Genomic DNA, 26578 nt, shown 5'->3' with positions numbered 1-26578 from the left:
CACCTTACCCTAACCCGTACCCTAATCCCAACCCATACACTAACACTATCCCATGCCCTAACATGTACCCTGACCCTAACACTTTCACGTATCCTCTCCTGTACCCTAAATCTTACCGTTCGCTAACCCTAACCCTAAACATAAACCTTGACATAACCCCAACCGTACACCTTACGCTAAACACTATGCTAATCCCAACCCATACACTTACACTAACCCATGCCCTAACACGTACCCTGACCCTAACACTTTTCCGAATCCTCTCCTGTACCCTAAATCTTACCATTCGCTAACCCTAACCCTAGCCCTGAACATAACGCTAACACCAACCCTACAGCATACCCTAACCCCTACACTAAACTTAACCCTTACAAAAAAATTAACCCATGCCCTCACATGTACTTTGACACTAACACGTTTCCGTACCCTGCCGTGTACCGTAAACCATACCCGTTCGCTAACTCTAACCCTAGCCCTAACCCTAACCATAACACCAACCCTACCCATTTCCCTAACCCGTACCCTAATCCTAACACATACACAAACACTAATCCATGCCCTGACACGTACCCTACTCCTAACTCTCTACCATACTCTCTCCTGTACGCTAAATATTACCATTCACTAACCATAACCGTAGCCCTGAAGCTAAATCTAACTACAACCCTACACCTTACTCTAACATGTACACTATTCTTAATGCGTACACTAACACTAACCCATTCCCCCACACTTACTTTCACACTAAAATATTTCCATACACTCACATGTAACCTAAACCTTACTCATTCGCTAACCCTAAACCTAACCCTAACACTACACATAATGCCAACCCTAAACATTGGCCTACCCCATACCCTAATCCTAACCCATACACTAACACTAATCCATGCCTTAACACTAACCCTGACCCTAACACTTTTCTATACCCACACATGAACCCTAAACCTTACCATTCACTAACCCTAACCCTAGGTCTAAACCTAACCCTAAACCCAACCCCAACCCTACACCTAACCCTAACATGTACCCTAATCCTAATCCTTAAACTAACACTAACTTTTGCCCTAACAGGAACACGGACCGTAACTCGTTTCCATACGCTCACCTGTACTCTAATGTTACCTAGTTGCTTACCTTAACGCTAGACCTAAACCTAAACCTAACCCCAAACCTACATCTTACCCTAACCCATACCCTAATCATAACCCAAACACTAACACTAACTCGTGCCCTAACACCTACCCTAACCCTCCGTCTAACCCGAACGCTAACACTAACACTATCACTAAACTTTACCTTTTGTTAACCATAACCCTAGCCCCAAACCTAAACCTAATTACAACCCTACTCCTTACCCTAACACGTACACTAATCTTAACCCGTACAGTAACACTAACCCAATACCGCACACGTACTTTGACAATAAAACATTTCCGTACGCTCAGCTGTAATCTAAACTTTACCCGATCACTAAACTTAACCCTACCCCTAACACTAAACATAACGCCAACCCTACCAATTACCCTAACCAGTACCCTAATCCTAACCTGTAAACCCACACTAACCCCTGCCCTAACACGTACCCTGACCATAACACTTTTCTGTAACCTCACATGTACCCTAAACGTTACCGTTCGCTAACCCTAACCCTAGCCCTAAACCCAGACCTAACCCCAACCGTACACCTTACTCTAAACACTATGCTAATCCTAAGCCATACACTAACACTGACACGTGTCCTACCACATACACTAACACTAACACTTTACTGTATCATCACCTGTACCCTAAACCTGACATTTCGCTAACCCTAACCCTAGACATAAAGCTAACCCTAACCACAACCCTACCCCTTACCCTAACACGTACCCTAATCCCAACCCATACACTAACACTAACCCATGCCCTAACACGTACCCTGACCCTAACACTTTTCCGAATCCTCTCCTGTACCCTAAATCTTACCGTTCGCTAACCTTAACCCTAGCCCTGAACATAATGCTAACACCAACCCTACAGCATACCCTAACCACTACACTAAACTTAAGCGGTACAAAAAAATTAACCCATGCCCTCACATGTTCTTTGACACTAACACGTTTCCGTACCCTGCCGTGTACCGTAAACCATACCTGTTTGCTAACTCTAATCTTAGTCCTAACCCTAACCATAACACCAACCCTACCCATTTCCCTAACCCGTACCCTAATCCTTACCCATACACAAACAATAATCCATGCCATGACACGTACCCTGTCCCTAACTCTTTACCCTACTCTCTCCTGTACCCAAAATCTTACCTTTCGCTAACCCTAACCCTACCCTTAAAGCTAAATCTAACTACAACCCTACACCTTACCCTAACATGTAAACTAATCTTAATGCGTACACTAACACTAACCCATTCCCGCACACTTACTTTGACACTAAAACATTTCCGTACACTCACCTGTAACCTAAACCTTATTCATTCGCTAACCCTAAACCTAGCCATAACACTGCACATAATGCCAACCCTACCCATTGGGCTACCTCGTACCCTAATCCTAACCCGTACACTAACACTAATCCGTGCGTTAACACTTACCCTGACCCTAACGCTTTTCCATACCCACACCTAAACCCTAAACCTTATGATTCACTAACCCTAACCCTAGGTCTAAACCTAACCCTTAACCCAAACCCAACCATACACCTAACCCTAACATGTACCCTAATCCTAATCCTTAAACTAACACTAACCTGTGCCCTAACACGAACCCTGACCCTAACTCGTTTCCATACGCTCACCTGTACTCTAATGTTACCTATTCGCTTACCCTAACACTAGCCCTAAACCTAAACCTAACCCCAACCCTACACCTTACCCTAACACATAACCTAATCATAACCCATACACTAACACAAACTCGTGCCCTAACACCTACCCTAACCCTACCCCTAACCCTATCCCTAACACTTACACTAACCCTAAACTTTACCATTTGTTAACCATAACCCTAACACCGAACATAAACCTAACTACATCTCTACTCCTTACCCTAACACGTACCCTAATCTTAACGTGTACAATAACACTAACCCAATACCACACACGTACTCTGACAATAAAGCATTTCCGCAAGCTCAGCTGTAACCTAAACCTTACCCATTCACTAAACCTTACCCTACCCCTAGCACTAACCATAACGCCAACCTTACCAATTACCCTAACCCGTACCCTAATCCTAACCTGTAAACCCACACTAAACCCTGCCCTAACACGTACCCTGACCCTATCACTTTTCCGTAACCTAACATGTACCCTAAATCTTACCGTTCGCTAACCCTAACCCTAGCCCTAAACCTAGACCTAGCCCCAACCGTACACCTTACGCTAAACACTATGCTAATCCTAAGCCATACACTAACACTGACACGTGTCCTAGCACATACACTAACACTAAAACTTTTCTTAATCATCAGCTGTACCCTAAACCTGACATTTCGCTAACCCTAACCCTAGCCATAAAGCTAAACCTAACCACAACCCTACCCCTTACCCTAACCCGTTCCCTAATCACAACCCATACACTAACACAAACCCATGCCCTAACACGTACCATGACCCTAACACTTTTCCATTACGTCACATGTACCCTAAACCTTACCGTTCGCTAACCCTAACCCTAGCCCTAAACCTTGACCTAACCCCAACCGTACACCTTACGCTAAACACTATGCTAATCCCAACACATACACTAACACTAACCCATGCCCTAACACGTACCCTGACCCTAACACTTTATCAAATCCTCTCCTGTACCCTAAATCTTGCCGTTCGCTAACCCTAAACCTAGCCCTGAACATAACGCTAACACCAACCCTACAGCATACCCTAACCCCTACACTAAACTTAACCCTTACAAACAAATTAACCCATGCCCTCACATGTACTTTGACACTAACACGTTTCCGTACCCTGCCGTGTACCGTAAACCATACCTGTTTGCTAACTCTAACCTTAGCCCTAACCCTAACCATAACACCAATCCTACCCTTTTCCCTAACCCGTACCCTAATCCTAACACATACACAAACACTAATCCATGCACTGACACGTACCCTACTCCTAACTCTCTACCATACTCTCTCCTGTACGCTAAATGTTACTATTCGCTAACCCTAACCCTAGCCCTGAAGCTAAATCTAACTACAACCCTACACCTTACTCTAACATGTACACTATTCTTAATGCGTACACTAACACTAACCCATACCCCACACTTACTTTGACACTAAAATATTTCCATACACTCACCTGTAACCTAAACCTTACTCATTCGCTAACCCTAAACCTAACCCTAACACTACACATAATGCCAACCCTGCCCATTGGCCTAACCCGTACCCTAATCCTAACCCATACACTAACAGTAATCCTTGCCTTAACACTTACCCTCACCGTAACATTTTTCCATACGCACACCTAAACCCTAAATCTTATCATTCACTAAACCTTACCCTAGGTCTAAACCTAACCCTAAACCCAACCCCAACCCTACACCTAACCCTAACATGTACCCTAATCCTAATCCTTAAACTAACACTAACCTGTGCCCTAAAACCAACCCTGACCGAACTCGATTCCATACGCTCACCTGAACTCTAATGTTACCTATTCGCTTACCCTAACACTAGCCCTAAACCTAAACCTAACCCCAAACCTACACCTTACCCTAACCCATACCCTAATCATAACCCAAACACTAACACTAACTCGTGCCCTAACACCTACCCTAACCCTCCGTCTAACCCGAACCCTAACACTAACACTATCACTAAACTTTACCTTTTGTTAACCATAACCCTAGCCCCAAACCTAAACCTAATTACAACCCTACTCCTTACCCTAACACGTACACTAATCTTAACCCGTACAGTAACACTAACCCAATACCGCACACGTACTTTGACAATAAAACATTTCCGTACGCTCAGCTGTAACCTAAACCTTACCCGTTCACTAAACTTAACCCTACCCCTAACACTAAACATAACGCCAACCCTACCAATTACCCTAACCCGTACCCTAATCCTAACCTGTAAACCCACACTAAGCCCTGCCCTAACACGACCCTGACCCTAACACTTTTCCGTAACCTCACATGTACCCTAAACGTTACCGTTCCCTAACCCTAACCCTAGCCCTAAACCTAGACCAAACCCCAACCGTACACCTTACCCTAACCAGTATGGTAATCCTAAGACATACACGAAGACTGACACGTGTCCTAGCACATACACTAACACTAACACTTTTCTGTATCATCACCTGTACCCTAAACCTGACATTTCGCTAACCCTAACCCTAGCCATAAAGCTAACCCTAACCCCAACCCTACACCTTACCCTAACCCGTACCCTAATCCCAACCCATACACTAACACTAACCCATGCCCTAACATGTACCCTGACCCTAACACTTTCACGTATCCTCTCCTGTACCCTAAATCTTACCGTTCGCTAACCCTAACCCTAAACATAAACCTTGACATAACCCCAACCGTACACCTTACGCTAAACACTATGCTAATCCCAACCCATACACTTACACTAACCCATGCCCTAACACGTACCCTGACCCTAACACTTTTCCGAATCCTCTCCTGTACCCTAAATCTTACCATTCGCTAACCCTAACCCTAGCCCTGAACATAACGCTAACACCAACCCTACAGCATACCCTAACCCCTACACTAAACTTAACCCTTACAAAAAAATTAACCCATGCCCTCACATGTACTTTGACACTAACACGTTTCCGTACCCTGCCGTGTACCGTAAACCATACCCGTTCGCTAACTCTAACCCTAGCCCTAACCCTAACCATAACACCAACCCTACCCATTTCCCTAACCCGTACCCTAATCCTAACACATACACAAACACTAATCCATGCCCTGACACGTACCCTACTCCTAACTCTCTACCATACTCTCTCCTGTACGCTAAATATTACCATTCACTAACCATAACCGTAGCCCTGAAGCTAAATCTAACTACAACCCTACACCTTACTCTACCATGTACACTATTCTTAATGCGTACACTAACACTAACCCATTCCCCCACACTTACTTTCACACTAAAATATTTCCATACACTCACATGTAACCTAAACCTTACTCATTCGCTAACCCTAAACCTAACCCTAACACTACACATAATGCCAACCCTAAACATTGGCCTACCCCATACCCTAATCCTAACCCATACACTAACACTAATCCATGCCTTAACACTAACCCTGACCCTAACACTTTTCTATACCCACACATGAACCCTAAACCTTACCATTCACTCACCCTAACCCTAGGTCTAAACCTAACCCTAAACCCAACCCCAACCCTACACCTAACCCTAACATGTACCCTAATCCTAATCCTTAAACTAACACTAACTTTTGCCCTAACAGGAACACGGACCGTAACTCGTTTCCATACGCTCACCTGTACTCTAATGTTACCTAGTTGCTTACCTTAACGCTAGACCTAAACCTAAACCTAACCCCAAACCTACATCTTACCCTAACCCATACCCTAATCATAACCCAAACACTAACACTAACTCGTGCCCTAACACCTACCCTAACCCTCCGTCTAACCCGAACGCTAACACTAACACTATCACTAAACTTTACCTTTTGTTAACCATAACCCTAGCCCCAAACCTAAACCTAATTACAACCCTACTCCTTACCCTAACACGTACACTAATCTTAACCCGTACAGTAACACTAACCCAATACCGCACACGTACTTTGACAATAAAACATTTCCGTACGCTCAGCTGTAATCTAAACTTTACCCGATCACTAAACTTAACCCTACCCCTAACACTAAACATAACGCCAACCCTACCAATTACCCTAACCAGTACCCAAATCCTAACCTGTAAACCCACACTAACCCCTGCCCTAACACGTACCCTGACCATAACACTTTTCTGTAACCTCACATGTACCCTAAACGTTACCGTTCGCTAACCCTAACCCTAGCCCTAAACCCAGACCTAACCCCAACCGTACACCTTACTCTAAACACTATGCTAATCCTAAGCCATACACTAACACTGACACGTGTCCTACCACATACACTAACACTAACACTTTACTGTATCATCACCTGTACCCTAAACCTGACATTTCGCTAACCCTAACCCTAGACATAAAGCTAACCCTAACCACAACCCTACCCCTTACCCTAACACGTACCCTAATCCCAACCCATACACTAACACTAACCCATGCCCTAACACGTACCCTGACCCTAACACTTTTCCGAATCCTCTCCTGTACCCTAAATCTTACCGTTCGCTAACCCTAACCCTAGCCCTGAACATAACGCTAACACCAACCCTACAGCATACCCTAACCACTACACTAAACTTAACCGGTACAAAAAAATTAACCCATGCCCTCACATGTTCTTTGACACTAACACGTTTCCGTACCCTGCCGTGTACCGTAAACCATACCTGTTTGCTAACTCTAACCTTAGTCCTAACCCTAACCATAACACCAACCCTACCCATTTCCCTAACCCGTACCCTAATGCTAACACATACACAAACACTAATCCATGCCCTGACACGTACCCTACTCCTAACTCTCTACCGTACTCTCTCCTGTACGCTAAATGTTACCATTCGCTAACCCTAACCCTAGCCCTGAAGCTAAATCTAACTACAACCCTACACCTTACTCTAACATCTACAGTATTCTTAATGCGTACACTAACACTAACCCATTCCCCCACATTTACTTTGACACTAAAATATTTCCATACACTCACCTGTAACCTAAACCTTACTCATTCGCTAACCCTAAACCTAAACCTAACACTACACATAATGCCAACCCTACCCATTGGCCTACCCCGTACCCTAATCCTAACCCATACACTAACACTAATCCATGCCTTAACACTTACCCTCAGCGTAACACTTTTCCATACCCACACCTAAACCCTAAAACTTATCATTCACTAACCCTAACCCTAGGTCTAAACCTAACCCTAAACCCAACCCCAAACCTACACCTAACCCTAACATGTACCCTAATCCTAATCCTTAAACTAACACTAACCTGTGCCCTAAAACCAACCCTGACCTAACTCGTTTCCATACGCTCACCTGAATTCTATTGTTACCTATTCGCTTACACTAACACGAGCCCTAAACCTAAACCTAACCACAAACCTACACCTTACCCTAACCCATACCCTAATCATAACCCAAACACTAACACTAACTCGTGCCCTAACACCTACCCTAACCCTCCGTCTAACCCGAACCCTAACACTAACACTATCACTAAACTTTACCTTTTGTTAACCATAACTCTAGCCCCAAACCTAAACCTAATTACAACCCTACTCCTTACCCTAACACGTACACTAATCTTAACCCGTTCAGTAACACTAACCCAATACCGCACACGTACTTTGACAATAAAACATTTCCGTACGCTCAGCTGTAACCTAAACCTTACCCGTTCACTAAACTTAACCCTACCCCTAACAGTAAACGTAACGCCAACCCTACCAATTACCCTAACCCGTACCCTAATCCTAACCTGTAAACCCACACTAACCCCTGCCCTAACACGACCCTGACCCTAACACTTTTCCGTAACCTCACATGTACCCTAAACCTTACCGTTCGCTAACCCTAACCCTAGCCCTAAACCTGGACCAAAATCCAACCGTACACCTTACCCTAACCAGTATGCTAATCCTAAGACATACACGAAGACTGACACGTGTCCTAGCACATACACTAACACTAACACTTTTCTGTATCATCACCTGTACCCTAAACCTGACATTTCGCTAACCCTAACCCTAGCCATAAAGCTAACCCTAACCCCAACCCTACCCCTTACCCTAACCCGTACCCTAATCCCAACCCATACACTAACAATAACCCATGCCCTAACATGTACCCTGACCCTAACACTTTTCCGTATCCTCTCCTCTACCCTAAATCTTACCGTTCGCTAACCCTAACCCTAGCCCTGAACATAACCCTAACACCAACCCTACAGCATACACTAACCCCTACACTAAACTTAACCCGTATAAAAAAATTAACCCATGCCCTCACATGTACTTTGACACTAACACGTTTCCGTACCCTGCCGTGTACCGTAAACCATACCCGTTGGCTAACTCTAACCCTAGCCCTAACCCTAACCATAACACCAACCCTACCCATTTCCCTAACCCGTACCCTAATCCTTACCCATACACAAACACTAATCCATGCCATGACACGTACCCTGTCCCTAACTCTTTACCCTACTCTCTCCTGTACCCAAAATCTTACCTTTCGCTAACCCTAACCCTACCCTTAAAGCTAAATCTAACTACAACCCTACACCTTACCCTAACATGTAAACTAATCTTAATGCGTACACTAACACTAACCCATTCCCGCACACTTACTTTGACACTAAAACATTTCCGTACACTCACCTGTAACCTAAACCTTATTCATTCGCTAACCCTAAACCTAGCCATAACACTGCACATAATGCCAACCCTACCCATTGGGCTACCTCGTACCCTAATCCTAACCCGTACACTAACACTAATCCGTGCGTTAACACTTACCCTGACCCTAATGCTTTTCCATAACCACACCTAAACCCTATACCTTATCATTCACTAACCCTAACCCTAGGTCTAAAGCTAACCCCAAAACCCAACCCCAACCCTACACCTAGCCCTAACATGTACCCTAATCCTAATCCTTAAACTAACACTAACCTGTGCCCTAACACGAACCCTGACTCTAACTCGTTTCCATACGCTCACCTGTACTCTAATGTTACCTATTTGCTTACCCTAACACTAGCCCTAAACCTAAACCTAACCCCAACCCTACACCTTACCCTAACACATAACCTAATCATAACCCATACACTAACACAAACTCGTGCTGTAACACCTACCCTAACCCTACCCCTAACCCTAACCCTAACACTTACACTAACCCTAAACTTTACCATTTATTAACCATAACCCTAACACCGAACCTAAACCTAACTACATCTCTACTCCTTACCCTAACACGTACCCTAATCTTAACCTGTACACTAACACTAACCCAATACCATACACGTACTCTGACAATAAAACATTTCCGCACGCTCAGCTGTAACCTAAACCTTACCCATTCACTAAACCTTACCCTACCCCTAACACTAACCATAAGGCCAACCCTACCAATTACCCTAACCCGTACCCTAATCCTAACCTGTAAACCCAAACTAACCCCTGCCCTAACACGTACCCTGACCCTAACACTTTTCCGTAACCTCACATGTACCCTAAACCTTACGATTCGCTAACCATAACCCTAGCCCTAAACCTAGACCTAACCCCAACCGTACACCTTACTCTAAACACTATGCTAATCCTAAGCCATACACTAACACTGACACGTGTCCTAGCACATACACTAACACTAACACTTTTCTACATCATCACCTGTACCCTAAAACTGACATTTCGCTAACCCTAACCCTAGCCATAAAGCTAACCCTAACCACAACCCTACCCCTTACCCTAACACGTACCCTAATCCCAACCCATACACTAACACTAACCCATGCCCTAACACGTACCATCACCCTAACACTTTTCCATTACGTCACATGTACCCTAAACCTTACCGTTCGCTAACCCTAACCCCAGCCCTAAACCTAGACCAAACCCCAACCGTATACCTTACCCTAACTAGTATGCGAATCCTAAGCCATACACTAACACTGACACGTGTCCTAAGACGTACACTAACCCTAACACTTTTCTTTACCATCACATGTACACTAAACCTGGCATTTCGTTAACCCTAACCCTAGGTATAAAGCTAACCCTAACCCAAACCCTACCCTTACCCTAACCCTGACCCTAACACTTTTCCGTACCCTCACCTTTACCCTTAACTTTACCCATTCGCTAAACCTAACCCTAGCCCTAGCCCTAGCCCTAACCCTAAACCCAACCCTGCCCCTTACCCTAACCCGTACCCTAATCCCAACCCATACACTAACACTAAACCTTGTCCTAACATGTACCCTGACCCTAACACTTTTCCGTATCCTCTACTGTACCCTAAATCGTACCGTTCGCTAACCCTAACCCTAGCCCTGAACATAACGCTAACACCAACCCTACACATACCCTAACCCGTACACTAAACTTAACCCGTACAAAAAATGTAACCAATGCCCTCACATGTACTTTGACACTAACACATTTCCGTACCCTCCTGTGTACCGTAAACCTTACCTGTTCGCTCACAGTAACCCTATGTCTAAGCCTAACACCATCCACAACCCTACACAAAATCCTAACACGTACTCTAATCCTATTCCGTACAATAACACTAACATTTGCCCTAACACCAAGCTAGACCCTAACTCGTTTCCGTATGTTTACCTGTACACTAAATATTACCTATTCGCTAACCCTAACCCTAACCCTAACACCAATGCTACACCTTACCCTAATCCGTACTGTAATCCTAACCCATACACTAAAACTAATCCGTGCCCTGACACGTACACGGACCGTAACACTTTTCTGTACCCTCACATGTACCCTAAACCTTACATTTCGCTAACCCAACTTTAGCCCTAAAGCTAAATCTAACTCCAACCCTACACCTTTCCCTAACACGTACACTAATCTTAACCCGTACACTAACACTAACCCATTCCCGCAAATGTATTTTGACCCTAAAACATTTCCAAATCCTCCCCTGTAACCTAAACCTAACCCGGTCACTAACCCTAACCCTAGCTCTAAACCTAACCCTAACGCCAACCCCACACCTTACCCTAAACTGTATGCTAATCCTGACACGTACACTAACACTAAGAGGTGTCCTAACACATACCCTGACCCTAAAAGTTTTCCGTACCCACACCTGTACCCTAAACCTTACTGGTTCGCTAACCTTAACCCTAGCCCTAACACTAAACATAAGGCCAACCCTACCCAATAGCCTAACCCGTACCCTAATCCTAACCCGTACACTAACAGTAATCCATGCCTTAACACTAACCCTGACCCTAACACTTTTCTATACCCACACATGAACCCTAAACCTTACCATTCACTAACCCTAACCCTAGGTCTAAACCTAACCCTAAACCCAACCCCAACCCAAAACCTAACCCTAACATGTACCCTAATCCTAATCCTTAAACTAACACTAACTTGTGCCCGAACAGGAACCCTGACACTAACTCGTTTCCATACGCTCACCTGTACTCTAATGTTACCTATTTGCTTACCCTAACGCTAGACCTAAACCTAAACCTAACCCCAAACCTACACCTTACCCTAACCCATACCCTAATCATAACCCAAACACTAACACTAACTCGTGCCCTAACACCTACCCTAACCCTACCTCTAACCCGAACCCTAACACTAAGACTAACCCTAAACTTTACCATTTGTTAACCATAAACCTAGCCTCAAACCTAAACCTAATTACAACACTACTCCTTACCCTAACACGTACACTAATCTTAACCCGTACGTTAACACTAACCCAATACCGCACACGTAATTTGACAATAAAACATTTCCGTACGCTCAGCTGTAACCTAAACCTTACCCATTCACTAAACTTAAACCTACCCCTAACACTAACCTTAACGCCAACCCTACCAATTACCCTAAACCGTACCCTAATCCTAACCAGTAAACCCACACTAACCCCTGCCTTAACACGTACCCTGACCCTAACACTTTTCCGTAACCTCACATGTACCCTAAACCTTACCGTTCGCTAAACCTAACCCTAGCCCTAAACCTAGACCTAACCCCAACCGTACACCTTACGCTAAACACTATGTTAATCCTAAGCCATACACTAACACTGACACGTGTCCTAGCACATACACTAACACTAACACTTTTCTTATACATCACCTGTACCCTAAACCTGACATTTCGCTAACCCTAACCCTAGCCATAAAGCTAACCCTAACCACAACCCTAACCCTTACCCTAACCCGTACCCTAATCCCAACCCAAACACTAACACTAACCCATGCCCTAACACGTACCCTGACCCTAACACTTTTCCGTAAACTCACATGTACCCTAAACCTTACCGTTCGCTAACCCTAACCCTAGCCCTGAATATAACACTAACACCAACCCTAGAGCATACCCTAACCCCTACACTAAACTTAACCCTTACAAAAAAATTAACACATGCTCTCACATGTACTTTGACACTAACACGTTTCCGTACCCTGCCGTGTACCGTAAACCATACCCGTTCGCTAACTCTAACCCTAGCCCTTTCCCTAACCATAACACCAACCCTACCCATTTCCCTAACCCGTACCCTAATCTTAACACATACACAAACACTAATCCATGCCCTGACACGTACCCTACTCCTAACACTCTACCATACTCTCTGCTGTACGCTAAATGTTACCGTTCGCTAACACTAACCCTAGACCTGAAGCTAAATCTAACTACAACCCTACACCTTACTCTAACATGTACACTATTCTTAATGCGTACACTAACACTAACCCATTCCCCCACACTTACTTTGACATTAAAATATTTCCATACACTCACCTGTAACCTAAACCTTACTCATTCGCTAACCCTAAACCTAACCCTAACACTACACATAATGCCAACCCTACCCATTGGCCTACCCCGTACCCTAATCCTAACCCATACACTAACACTAATCCATGCCTTAACACTTACCCTCACCGTAACACTTTTCCATACGCACACCTAAACCCTAAAACTTATCATTCACTAACCCTAACCCTAGGTGTAAACCTAAACCTAAACCCAACCCCAACCCTACACCTAACCCTAACATGTACCCTAATCCTAATCCTTAAACTAACACTAACCTGTGCCCTAAAACCAACCCTGACCTAACTCGTTTCCATACGCTCACCTGAACTCTAATGTTACCTATTCGCTTACCCTAACACTAGCCCTAAACCTAAACCTAACCCCAAACCTACACCTTCCCCTAACCCATACCCTAATCATAACCCAAACACTAACACTAACTCGTGCCCTAACACCTACCCTAACCCTCCGTCTAACCCGAACCCTTACACTAACACTATCACTAAACTTTACCTTTTGTTAACCATAACCCTAGCCCCAAACCTAAACCTAATTACAACCCTACTCCTTACCCTAACACGTACACTAATCTTAACACGTACAGTAACACTAACCCAATACCGCACACGTACTTTGACAATAAAACATTTCCATACTCTCAGGTGTAACCTAAACCTTACCCGTTCACTAAACTTAACCCTACCCCTAACACTAAGCATAACGCCAACCCTACCAATTACCCTATCCCGTACCCTAATCCTAACCTGTAAACCCACACTAACCCCTGCCCTAACACGACCCTGGCCCTAACAATTTTCCGTAACCTCACATGTACCCTAAACTTTACCGTTCGCTAACCCTAACCCTAGCCCTAAACTCAGACCAAACCCCAACCGTACACCTTACCCTAACCAGTATGCTAATCCTAAGACATACACGAAGACTGACACGTGTCCTAGCACATACACTAACACTAACACTTTTCTGTATCATCACCTGTACCCTAAACCAGACATTTCGCTAACCCTAACCCTAGCCATAAAGCTAACCCTAACCCCAACCCTACCCCTTACCCTAACCAGTACCCTAATCCCAACCCGTACACTAACACTAACCCATGCCCTAACATGTAACCTGACCCTAACACTTTTCCGTATCCTCTCCTGTACCCTAAATCTTACCGTTCACTAACCCTAACCCTAGCCCTGAACATAACGCTAACACCAACCCTACAGCATACCCTAACACCTACACTAAACCCGTACAAACAAATTAACCAATGCCCTCACATGTACTTTGACACTAACACGTTTCCGTACACTGCCGTGTACCGTAAACCATACCCGTTGGCTAACTCTAACCCTAGCCCTAACCCTAACCATAACACCAACCCTACCCATTTCCCTAACCCGTACCCTAATCCTTACACATACACAAACACTAATCCATGCCATGACACGTACCCTGACCCTAACTCTTTACCCTACTCTCTCCTGTACCCAAAATCTTACCTTTCGCTAACCCTAACCCTACCCTTAAAGCTAAATCTAACTGCAACCCTACACCTTACCCTAACATGTAAACTAATCTTAATGCGTACACTAACACTAACCCATTCCCGCACACTTACTTTGACACTAAAACATTTCCGTACACTCAACTGTAACCTAAAACTTATTCATTCGCTAACCCTAAACCTAGCCATAACACTGCACATAATGCCAACCCTACCCATTGGGCTACCTCGTACCCTAATCCTAACACGTACACTAACACTAATCCGTGTGTTAACACTTACCCTGACCCTATCACTTTTCCATACCCACACCTAAACCCTAAACCTTATCATACACTAACCCTAACCCTAGGTTTAAACCTAACCCTAAACTCAACCCCAACCCTACACCTAACCCTAACATGTACCCTAATACTAATCCTTAAACTAACACTAACCTGTGCCCTAACACGAACCCTGACCCTAACTCGTTTCCATACGCTCACCTGTACTCTAATGTTACCTATTCGCTTACCCTAACACTAGCCCTAAACCTAAACCTAACCCCAAACCTACACCTTACCCTAACGCATTACCTAATCATAAACAATACATTAACACAAACTCGTGACCTAACACCTACCCTAACCCTACCCCTACCCCTAACCCTAACACTTACACTAACCCTAAACTTTACCATTTGTTAACCATAACCCTAACACCGAACCTAATCCTAACTACATCTCTACTCCTTACCCTAACACGTACCCTAATCTTAACCCGTACACTAACACTAACCCAATACCACACACGTACACTGACAATAAAACATTTCCGAACGCTAAACTGTAACCTAAACCTTACCCATTCACTAAACCTTACCCTACCCCTAACACTAACCATAACGCCAACCCTACAAATTACCCTAAACCGTACCCTAATCCTTACGTGTAAACCCACACTAACCCCTGCCCTAACACGTACCCTGACCCTAACACTTTTCCGTAACCTCACATGTACCCTAAACCTTACCGTTCGCTAACCTTAATCCTAGCCCTTAACCTAGACCTAATCCCAACCGTACACCTTACCCTAACTAGTATGTTAATCCTAAGCCATACACTAACACTGACACGTGTCCTAAGACGTACACTAACAATAACACTTTTCTGTACCATCACCTGTACCCTAAACCTGGCATTTCGTTAACCCTAACCCTAGTTATAAAGCTAACCCTAACCCAAACCCTAAACCTTATCCAAACCGTATCCTAATCCTAACCAGTACACTACTACTAAGCCATGCCCTGACACTCACCATGACCCTAACACTTTTCCGTACCCTCACCTGTACCCTTAACTTTACCCATTCACTAACCCTAACCCTGGCCCTAGCCCTAGCCCTAACCCTTACCCCAACCCTACCCCTTACCCTAACCCGTACCCTAATCCCAACCCATACACTAACACTAACCCATGTCCTAACACGTACCCTGACCCTAAAACTTTTCCGTATCCTCTACTGTACCCTAAATCATACCGTTCGCTAACCCTAACCCTAGCCCTGAACATAACGCTAACACCAACCCTACACATACCCTAACCCGTACACTAAACTTAACCCGTACAAAAAATCTAACCAATGCCCTCACATGTACTTTGACACTAACACGTTTCCGTACCCTCCCATGTACCGTAAACCTTACCCGTTCGCTAACTCTAACCCTGGCCCTAACCCTAACCATAACACCAACCCTACACATTTCCCTAACCCGTACCCTATTCCTTACACGTATGTTAACACTAACCCGTGCCCTCACACATACCCTGACCCTAACACTTTTCCGTATCCTCTCCAGTACCCTAAATCTTACCGTTCGCTAAACCTAGCCCTTTACCTAAACATAACGCTAACAACAACCTTACAGCCTACCCTAACCCATACACAAATCTTAACACCTACATCAAAATTAAGCAATGCCCTCACTTGTACTTTGACACTAACACGTTTCCGTACCCTCCTGGGTACCGTAAACCTTACCTGTTCGCTCACACTAACCCTAGGTCTAAGCCTAACACTATCCACAACCCTACACAAAATCCTAAACCGTACCCTAATCCTAATCCATACAATAACACTAACCTGTGCCCTAACACCAAGCCTGACCCTAACTCGTTTCCATATGCTTACCTGTACCCTAAATATTACCTATTCGCTAACCCTAACCCTAACACTAACACCAATGCTACACCTTACCCTAATCCATACCGTAATCCTAACCCATACCCTAAAACTAATCCATGCCCTGACACGTACACGGACCGTAACACTTTTCTGTACCCTCACATATACCCTAAACCTTACATTTCGCTAACCCTAACCCTAGCCCTAAAGCTGAATCTACCTCCAACCCTACACCTTACCCTAACACGTACACTAATCTTAACCCGTACACTCACTCTAACCCATTCCCGCAAATGTATTTTGACCCTAAAACATTTCCGAACCCTCCCCTGTAACCTAAACCTTACACGGTCGCTAACCCTAACCCTAGCTCTAAACCTAATCCTAACGGCAACCCTACATCTTACCCTAAGTCATACCCTAATCCTAAACCGTACACTAACACTAACCAGAGCCCTGAAACGTACCCTGACCCTAACACTTTTCCATACCCTCACCTGTACGCTAAACCTAATCGTTAGCTAACCCTAACTGTAGACTTAAACCTAACCCTAACACCAACCCTACACCTTATTCTAACCCGTACCCTATTTTTAACCCCTAGCCTAACACTACCCATGGCATCACACGTACTTTGACACTAACACGTCTCCATACACTCACATGTACCATAAGCCTTAACCATTCGCTAAGCCTACCCCTAACCTTAACGCCAACCCTAACCATTACCCTAACCCATACCCTAATCCTAACCATACATTAACACTAAAACATTTCCTAACTCATAACCTGACCCAAACGCTTTTCCGTACCCTCACATGTACCCTAAAACTTACCCGTTCACTAGCCCTAAGCCTAGCCCCAAACCTAACCCTAACCCCAACCCCACACCTTACCCTAAACTGTATGCTAATCCTGACACGTACACTAACACTAACAGGTGTCCTAACACATACCCTGACCCTAAAAGTTTTCCATACCCTCACCTGTACCCTAATCCTTACTGGTTCGCTAACCTTAACACTAGCCCTAACACTAACAATAACGCCAACCCTACCAATTACCCTAAACCGTACCCTAATCCTAACCTGTAAACCCACACTAAACCCTGCACTAACACGTACACTGACCCTAACACTTTTCCGTAACCTCACATGTACCCTAAACCTAACCGTTCGCTAACCCTCACCCTAGCACTAAACCTAGACCTAACCCCAACCGTACACCTTACGCTAAACACTATGCTAATCCTAAGCCATACACTAACACTGACACGTGTCCTAGCACATACACTAACACTAACACTTTACTGTATCATCACCTGTACCCTAAACCTGACATTTCGCTAACCCTAACCCTAGCCATAAAGCTAACCCTAACCACAACCCTACACCTTACCCTAACCCGTACCCTAATCCCAACCCATACACTAACACTAACCCATGCCCTAACACGTACCCTGACCCTAACACTTTTCCGAATCCTCTCCTGTACCCTAAATCTTACCGTTCGCTAACCCTAACCCTTGCCCTGAACATAACGCTAACACCAACCCTAGAGCATACCATAACCCCTACACTAAACTTAACCCTTACAAAAAATAAACCCATGCCCTCACATGTACTTTGACACTAACACGTTTCCGTACCCTGCCGTGTACCGTAAACCATACCCGTTCGCTAACTCTAACCCTAGCCCTAACCCTAACCATAACACCAAACCTACCCATTTCCCTAACGCGTACCCTAATCCTAACACATACACAAACACTAATCCATGCCCTGACACGTACCCTACTCCTAACTCTCTAGCATACTCTCTCCTGTACGCTATATATTACCGTTCAATAACCCTAACCCTAGCCCTGAAGCTAAAACTAACTACAACCCTATACCTTACTCTAACATGTACACTATTCTTAATGCGTACACTAACACTAACCTATTCCCACACACTTACTTTGACACTAAAATATTTCCATACACTCACCTGTAACCTAAACCTTCCTCATTCGCTAACCCTAAACCTAACCCTAACACTACACATAATGCCAACCCTACACATTTGCGTACCCCGTACCTTAATCCTAACCCATACACTCACACTAATCCATGCCTTAACACTTACCATCACCGTAACACTTTTCCATACCCACACCTAAACCCTAAAACTTATCATTCACTAACCATAACCCTAGGTCTAAACCTAACCCTAAACCCAACCCCAACCCTACACCTAACCCTAACATGTACCCTAATCCTAATCCTTAATCTAACACTAACCTGTGCCCTAAAACCAACCCTGACCAACTCGTTTCTATATGCTCACCTGTACTCTAATGTTACCTATTCGCTTACCATAACACTAGCCCTAAACCTAAACCTAACCCCAAACCTACACCTTACCCTTACCCATACCCTAATCATAACCCAAACACTAACACTAACTCGTGCCCTAACACCTACCCTAACCCTCCATCTAAACCGAACCCTAACGCTAACACTATCACTAAACTTTACGTTTTGTTAACCATAACCCTAGCCCCAAACGTAAACCTAACTACAACCCTACTCCTTGCCCTAACACGTACACTAATCTTAACCCGTACAGTAACACTAACCCAATACCGCACACGTATTTTGACAATAAAACATTTCCGTACGCTCAGCTGTAACCTAATCCTTACCCGTTCACTAAACTTAACCCTACCCCTAACACTAAACATAACGCCAACCCTACCAATTACCCTAACCCGTACCCTAATCCTAACCTGTAAACACACAATAACCCCTGGACTAACACGACCCTGACCCTAACACTTTTCCGTAACCTCACATGTACCCTAAACCTTACCGTTCGCTAACCCTAACTCTAGCCCTAAACCTAGACCAAACCCCAACCGTACACCTTACCCTAACCAGTATGCTAATCCTAAGAAATACACGAAGACTGACACGTGTCCTAGCACATTCACTAACACTAACACTTTTCTGTATCATCACCTGTACCCTAAACCTGACATATCGCTAACCCTAACCCTAGCCATAAAGCTAACCCTAACCACAACCCTACCCCTTACCCAACCCGTACCCTACTCCCAACCCATACCCTAACACTAACCCATGCCCTAACATGAACCCTGACCCTAACACTTTTCCGTATCCTCTCCTGTACCCTAAATCTTACCGTTCGCTAACCCTAACCCTAGCCCTGAACATAACGCTAACACCAACCCTACAGCATACCCTAACCCCTACATTAACTTAAACCGTACAAAAAAATTAACCCATGCCCTCACATGTAGTTTGACACTAACACGTTTCCATACCCTGCCGTGTACCGTAAACCATACCCGTTCGCTAACTCTAACCCTAGCCCTAACACTAACCATAACACCAACCCTACCCATTTCCCTAACTCGTACCCTAATCCTTACCCATACACAAACACTAATCCATGCCATGACACGTACCCTGTCCTTAACCCATTACCCTACTCTCTCCTGTACCCAAAATCTTACCGTTCGCTAACACTAACCCTACACTTAAAGCTAAATCTAACTACAACCCTTCATCTTACCCTAACTTGTAAACTAATCTTAATGCATACACTAACACTAACCCATTCCCGCACACTTACTTTGACACTAAAACATTTCCGTACACTCACCTGTAACCTAAACCTTATTCATTCGCTAACCCTAAACCTAGCCATAACACTGCACATAATGCCAACCCTACACATTGGGCTACCTCGTACCCTAATCCTAACACGTACACTAACACTAATCCGTGTGTTAACACTTACCCTGACCCTATCACTTTTCCATACCCACACCTAAACCCTAAACCTTATCATACACTAACCCTAACCCAAGGTCTAAAGCTAACCCTAAACCCAACCCCAACCCTACACCTAACCCTAACATGTACCCTAATCTTAATCCTTAAACTAACACTAACCTGTGCCCTAACACGAACCCTGACCCTAAGTCGTTTCCTTACGCTCACCTGTACTCTAATGTTACCTATTCGCTTACCCTAACACTAGCCCTAAACCTAAACCTAACCCCAACCCTACACCTTACCCTAACGCATAACCTAATCATAACCCATACACTAACACAAACTCGTGCCCTAACACCTACACTAACCCTACCCCTAACCCTAACCCTAACACTAACACTAACCCTAAACTTTACCATTTGTTAACCATAACCCTAACACCGAACCTAAACCTAACTACATCTCTACACCTTTCCCTAACACGTACCCTAATCTTAACCCGTACACTAACACTAACCCAATACCACACACGTACACTGACAATAAAACATTTCCGAACGCTAAACTGTAACCTAAACCTTACCCATTCACTAAACCTTACCCTACCCCTAACACTAACCATAACGCCAACCCTACAAATTACCCTAAACCGTACCCTAATCCTTACGTGTAAACCCACACTAACCCCTGCCCTAACACGTACCCTGACCCTAACACTTTTCCGTAACCTCACATGTACCCTAAACCTTACCGTTCGCTAACCCTAATCCTAGCCCTTAACCTAGACCTAATCCCAACCGTACACCTTACCCTAACTAGTATGTTAATCCTAAGCCATACACTAACACTGACACGTGTCCTAAGACGTACACTAACAATAACACTTTTCTGTACCATCACCTGTACCCTAAACCTGGCATTTCGTTAACCCTAACCCTAGTTATAAAGCTAACCCTAACCCAAACCCTAAACCTTATCCAAACCGTATCCTAATCCTAACCAGTACACTACTACTAAGCCATGCCCTGACACTCACCATGACCCTAACACTTTTCCGTACCCTCACCTGTACCCTTAACTTTACCCATTCACTAACCCTAACCCTAGCCCTAGCCCTAGCCCTAACCCTTACCCCAACCCTACGCCTTACCCTAACCCGTACCCTAATCCCAACCCATACACTAACACTAACCCATGTCCTAACACGTACCCTGACCCTAAAACTTTTCCGTATCCTCTACTGTACCCTAAATCATACCGTTCACTAACCCTAACCCTAGCCCTGAACATAACGCTAACACCAACCCTACACATACCCTAACCCGTACACTAAACTTAACCCGTACAAAAAATCTAACCAATGCCCTCACATGTACTTTGACACTAACACGTTTCCGTACCCTCCCGTGTACCGTAAACCTTACCCGTTCGCTAACTCTAACCCTGGCCCTAACCCTAACCATAACACCAACCCTACACATTTCCCTAACCCGTACCCTATTCCTTACCCGTACGTTAACACTAACCCGTGCCCTCACACATACCCTGACCCTAACACTTTTCCGTATCCTCTCCAGTACCCTAAATCTTACCGTTCGCTAAACCTAGCCCTTTACCTAAACATAACGCTAACAACAACCTTAGAGCCTACCCTAACCCATACACAAATCTTAACACCTACATCAAAATTAAGCAATGCCCTCACTTGTACTTTGACACTAACACGTTTCCGTACCCTCCTGGGTACCGTAAACCTTACCTGTTCGCTCACACTAACCCTAGGTCTAAGCCTAACACTATCCACAACCCTACACAAAATCCTAAACCGTACCCTAATCCTAATCCATACAATAACACTAACCTGTGCCCTAACACCAAGCCTGACCCTAACTCGTTTCCATATGCTTACCTGTACCCTAAATATTACCTATTCGCTAACCCTAACCCTAACACTAACACCAATGCTACACCTTACCCTAATCCGTACCGTAATCCTAACCCATACCCTAAAACTAATCCATGCCCTGACACGTACACGGACCGTAACACTTTTCTGTACCCTCACATATACCCTAAACCTTACATTTCGCTAACCCTAACCCTAGCCCTAAAGCTAAATCTACCTCCAACCCTACACCTTACCCTAACACGTACACTAATCTTAACCCGTACACTCACTCTAACCCATTCCCGCAAATGTATTTTGACCCTAAAACATTTCCGAACCCTCCCCTGTAACCTAAACCTTACCCGGTCGCTAACCCTAACCCTAGCTCTAAACCTAATCCTAACGGCAACCCTACATCTTACCCTAAGTCATACCCTAATCCTAAACCGTACACTAACACTAACCAGAGCCCTGAAACGTACCCTGACCCTAACACTTTTCCATACCCTCACCTGTACGCTAAACCTAATCGTTAGCTAACCCTAACTGTAGACTTAAACCTAACCCTAACACCAACCCTACACCTTATTCTAACCCGTACCCTATTTTTAACCCCAAGCCTAACACTAACCCATGGCATCACACGTACTTTGACACTAACACGTCTCCATACACTCACATGTACCATAAGCCTTAACCATTCGCTAAGCCTACCCCTAAACTTAACGCCAACCCTAACCATTAACCTAACCCATACCCTAATCCTAACCATACATTAACACTAAAACATTTCCTAACTCATAACCTGACCCAAACGCTTTTCCGTACCCTCACATGTACCCTAAAACTTACCCGTTCACTAGCCCTAAGCCTAGCCCCAAACCTAACCCTAACCCCAACCCCACACCTTACCCTAAACTGTATGCTAATCCTGACACGTACACTAACACTAACAGGTGTCCTAACACATACCCTGACCCTAAAAGTTTTCCATACCCTCACCTGTACCCTAATCCTTACTGGTTCGCTAACCTTAACACTAGCCCTAACACTAACCATAACGCCAACCCTACCAATTACCCTAAACCGTACCCTAATCCTAACCTGTAAACCCACACTAAACCCTGCACTAACACGTACACTGACCCTAACACTTTTCCGTAACCTCACATGTACCCTAAACCTTATCGTTCGCTAACCCTAACCCTAGCCCTAAACCTACACCAAACCCCAACCGTACACCTTACCCTAACTAGTATGCTAATCCTAAGCCATACACTAACACTGACACGTGTCCTAAGACGTACACTAACCCTAACAATTTTCTGTACCATCACCTGTACCCTAAACCTGGCATTTCGTTATCCCTAACCCTAGTTATAAAGCTAACCCTAACCCAAACCCTAAACCTTACCCAAACCGTATCCTAATCCTAACCAGTATACTACTACTAAGCCATGCCCTGACACGTACCCTGACCCTAACACTTTTCCGTACCCTCACCTGTACCCTTAACTTTACCCATTCGCTAACCCTAACCCTAGCCCTATCCCTAGCCCTAACCCTAAACCCAACCCTACCCCTTTCCCTAACCCGTACCCTAATCCCAACCCATACCCTAACACTAACCCATGCCCTAATATGTACCCTGACCCTAACACTTTTCCGTATCCTCTACTGTACCCTAAACCTTACCGTTCGCTAACCCTAACCCTAGTCCTAAACCTAAACCTAACCGCAACCGTACACCTTACGCTAAACACTATGCTAATCCCAACCCATACACTAACACTAACCCATGCCCTAACACGTACCCTGACCCTAACACTTTTCCGAATCCTCTCCTGTACCATAAATCTTACGGTTCGCTAACCCTAACCCTAGCCCTGAACATAACGCTAACACCAACCCTACAGCATACCCTAACCCCTACACTAAACTTAACCCGTACAAAAAATCTAACCAATGCCCTCACATGTACTTTGACACTAACACGTTTCCGTACCCTCCCGTGTACCGTAAACCTTACCCGTTCGCTAACTCTAACCCTGGCCCTAACCCTAACCATAACACCAACCCTACCCATTTCCCTAACCCGTACCCTATTCCTTACCCATACGCTAACACTAACCCGTGCCCTCACACATACCCTGACCCTAACACTTTTCCGTATCCTCTCCAGTACCCTAAATCTTACCGTTCGCTAAACCTAGCCCTTTCCGTAAACATAACGCTAACAACAACCTTACAGCCTACCCTAACCCATACACAAATCTTAACACCTACACCAAAATTAAGCAATGCCCTCACATGTACTTTGGCACTAACACGTTTCCGTACCCTCCTGTGTACCGTAAACCTTACCTGTTCGCTCACACTAACCCTAGGTCTAAGCCTAGCACTATCCACAACCCTACACAAAATCCTAACACGTACCGTAATCCTAATCCATACAATAACACTAACCTGTGCCCTATCACAAAGCCTGACCCTAACTCGTTTCCACATGCTTACCTGTACCCTAAATATTACCTATTCGCTAACCCTAACCCTAACCCTAACCCCAATGCTACACCTTACCCTAATCCGTACTGTAATCCTAACCCATACCCTAAAACTAATCCGTGCCCTGAGACGTACACAGACCGTAACACTTTTCTGTACCCTCACATGTACCCTAAACCTTACATTTCGCTAACACTGACCCTAGCCCTAAAGCTAAATCTAACTCCAACCCTACACCTTACCCTAACACGTACACTAATCTTAACCCGTACACTAACCCTAACCCATTCCCGCAAATGTATTTTGACCCTAAAACATTTCCGATCCTTCCCCTGTAACCTAAACCTTACCCGGTCGCTAACACTAACCCTGGCTCTAAACCTAACCCTAACTCCAACCCTACATCTTTCCCTAACCCATACCCTAATCCTAAACCGTACACTAACACTAACCAGAGCCCTGAAACGTACCCTGACCCTAACACTTTTCCGTACACTCACCTGTACGCTAAACCTAATCATTAGCTAACCCTAACTGTAGACTTAAACCTAACCCTAACACCAACCCTACACCTTATTCTAACCCGTACCCTATTTTTAACCCCTAGCCTAACACTAACCCATGCCATCACACGTACTTTGACACTAACACGTCTCCCTACACTCACATGTACCATAAGACTTAACCATTCGCTAAGCCTACCCATAACCCTAACGCCAACGCTAACCATTACCCTAACCCATACCCTAATCCTAACCATACATTAACACTAACACATTTCCTAACTCATGACCTGACCCAAACGCTTTTCCGTACCCTCACATGTACCCTAAAACTTACCCGTTCACTAGCACTATGCCTAGCCCCAAACCTAACCCTAACCCCAACCCCACACCTTACCCTAAACTGTATGCTAATCCTGACATGTACACTAACACTAACAGGTGTCCTAACACATACCGTGTCCCTAAAAGTTTTCCGTACCCTCACCTGTTCCCTAAACCTTACTGGTTCCCTAAACTTAACCCTAGCCCTA

This window comes from Mesoplodon bidens (assembly GCF_964165515.1).
Source record: "Mesoplodon bidens genome assembly, chromosome: 20".
Taxonomy (NCBI): Eukaryota; Metazoa; Chordata; class Mammalia; order Artiodactyla; family Ziphiidae; genus Mesoplodon; species Mesoplodon bidens.
The sequence above is the reverse complement of the archived record's forward strand: the minus strand, read 5'-3'. Positions refer to the sequence as shown.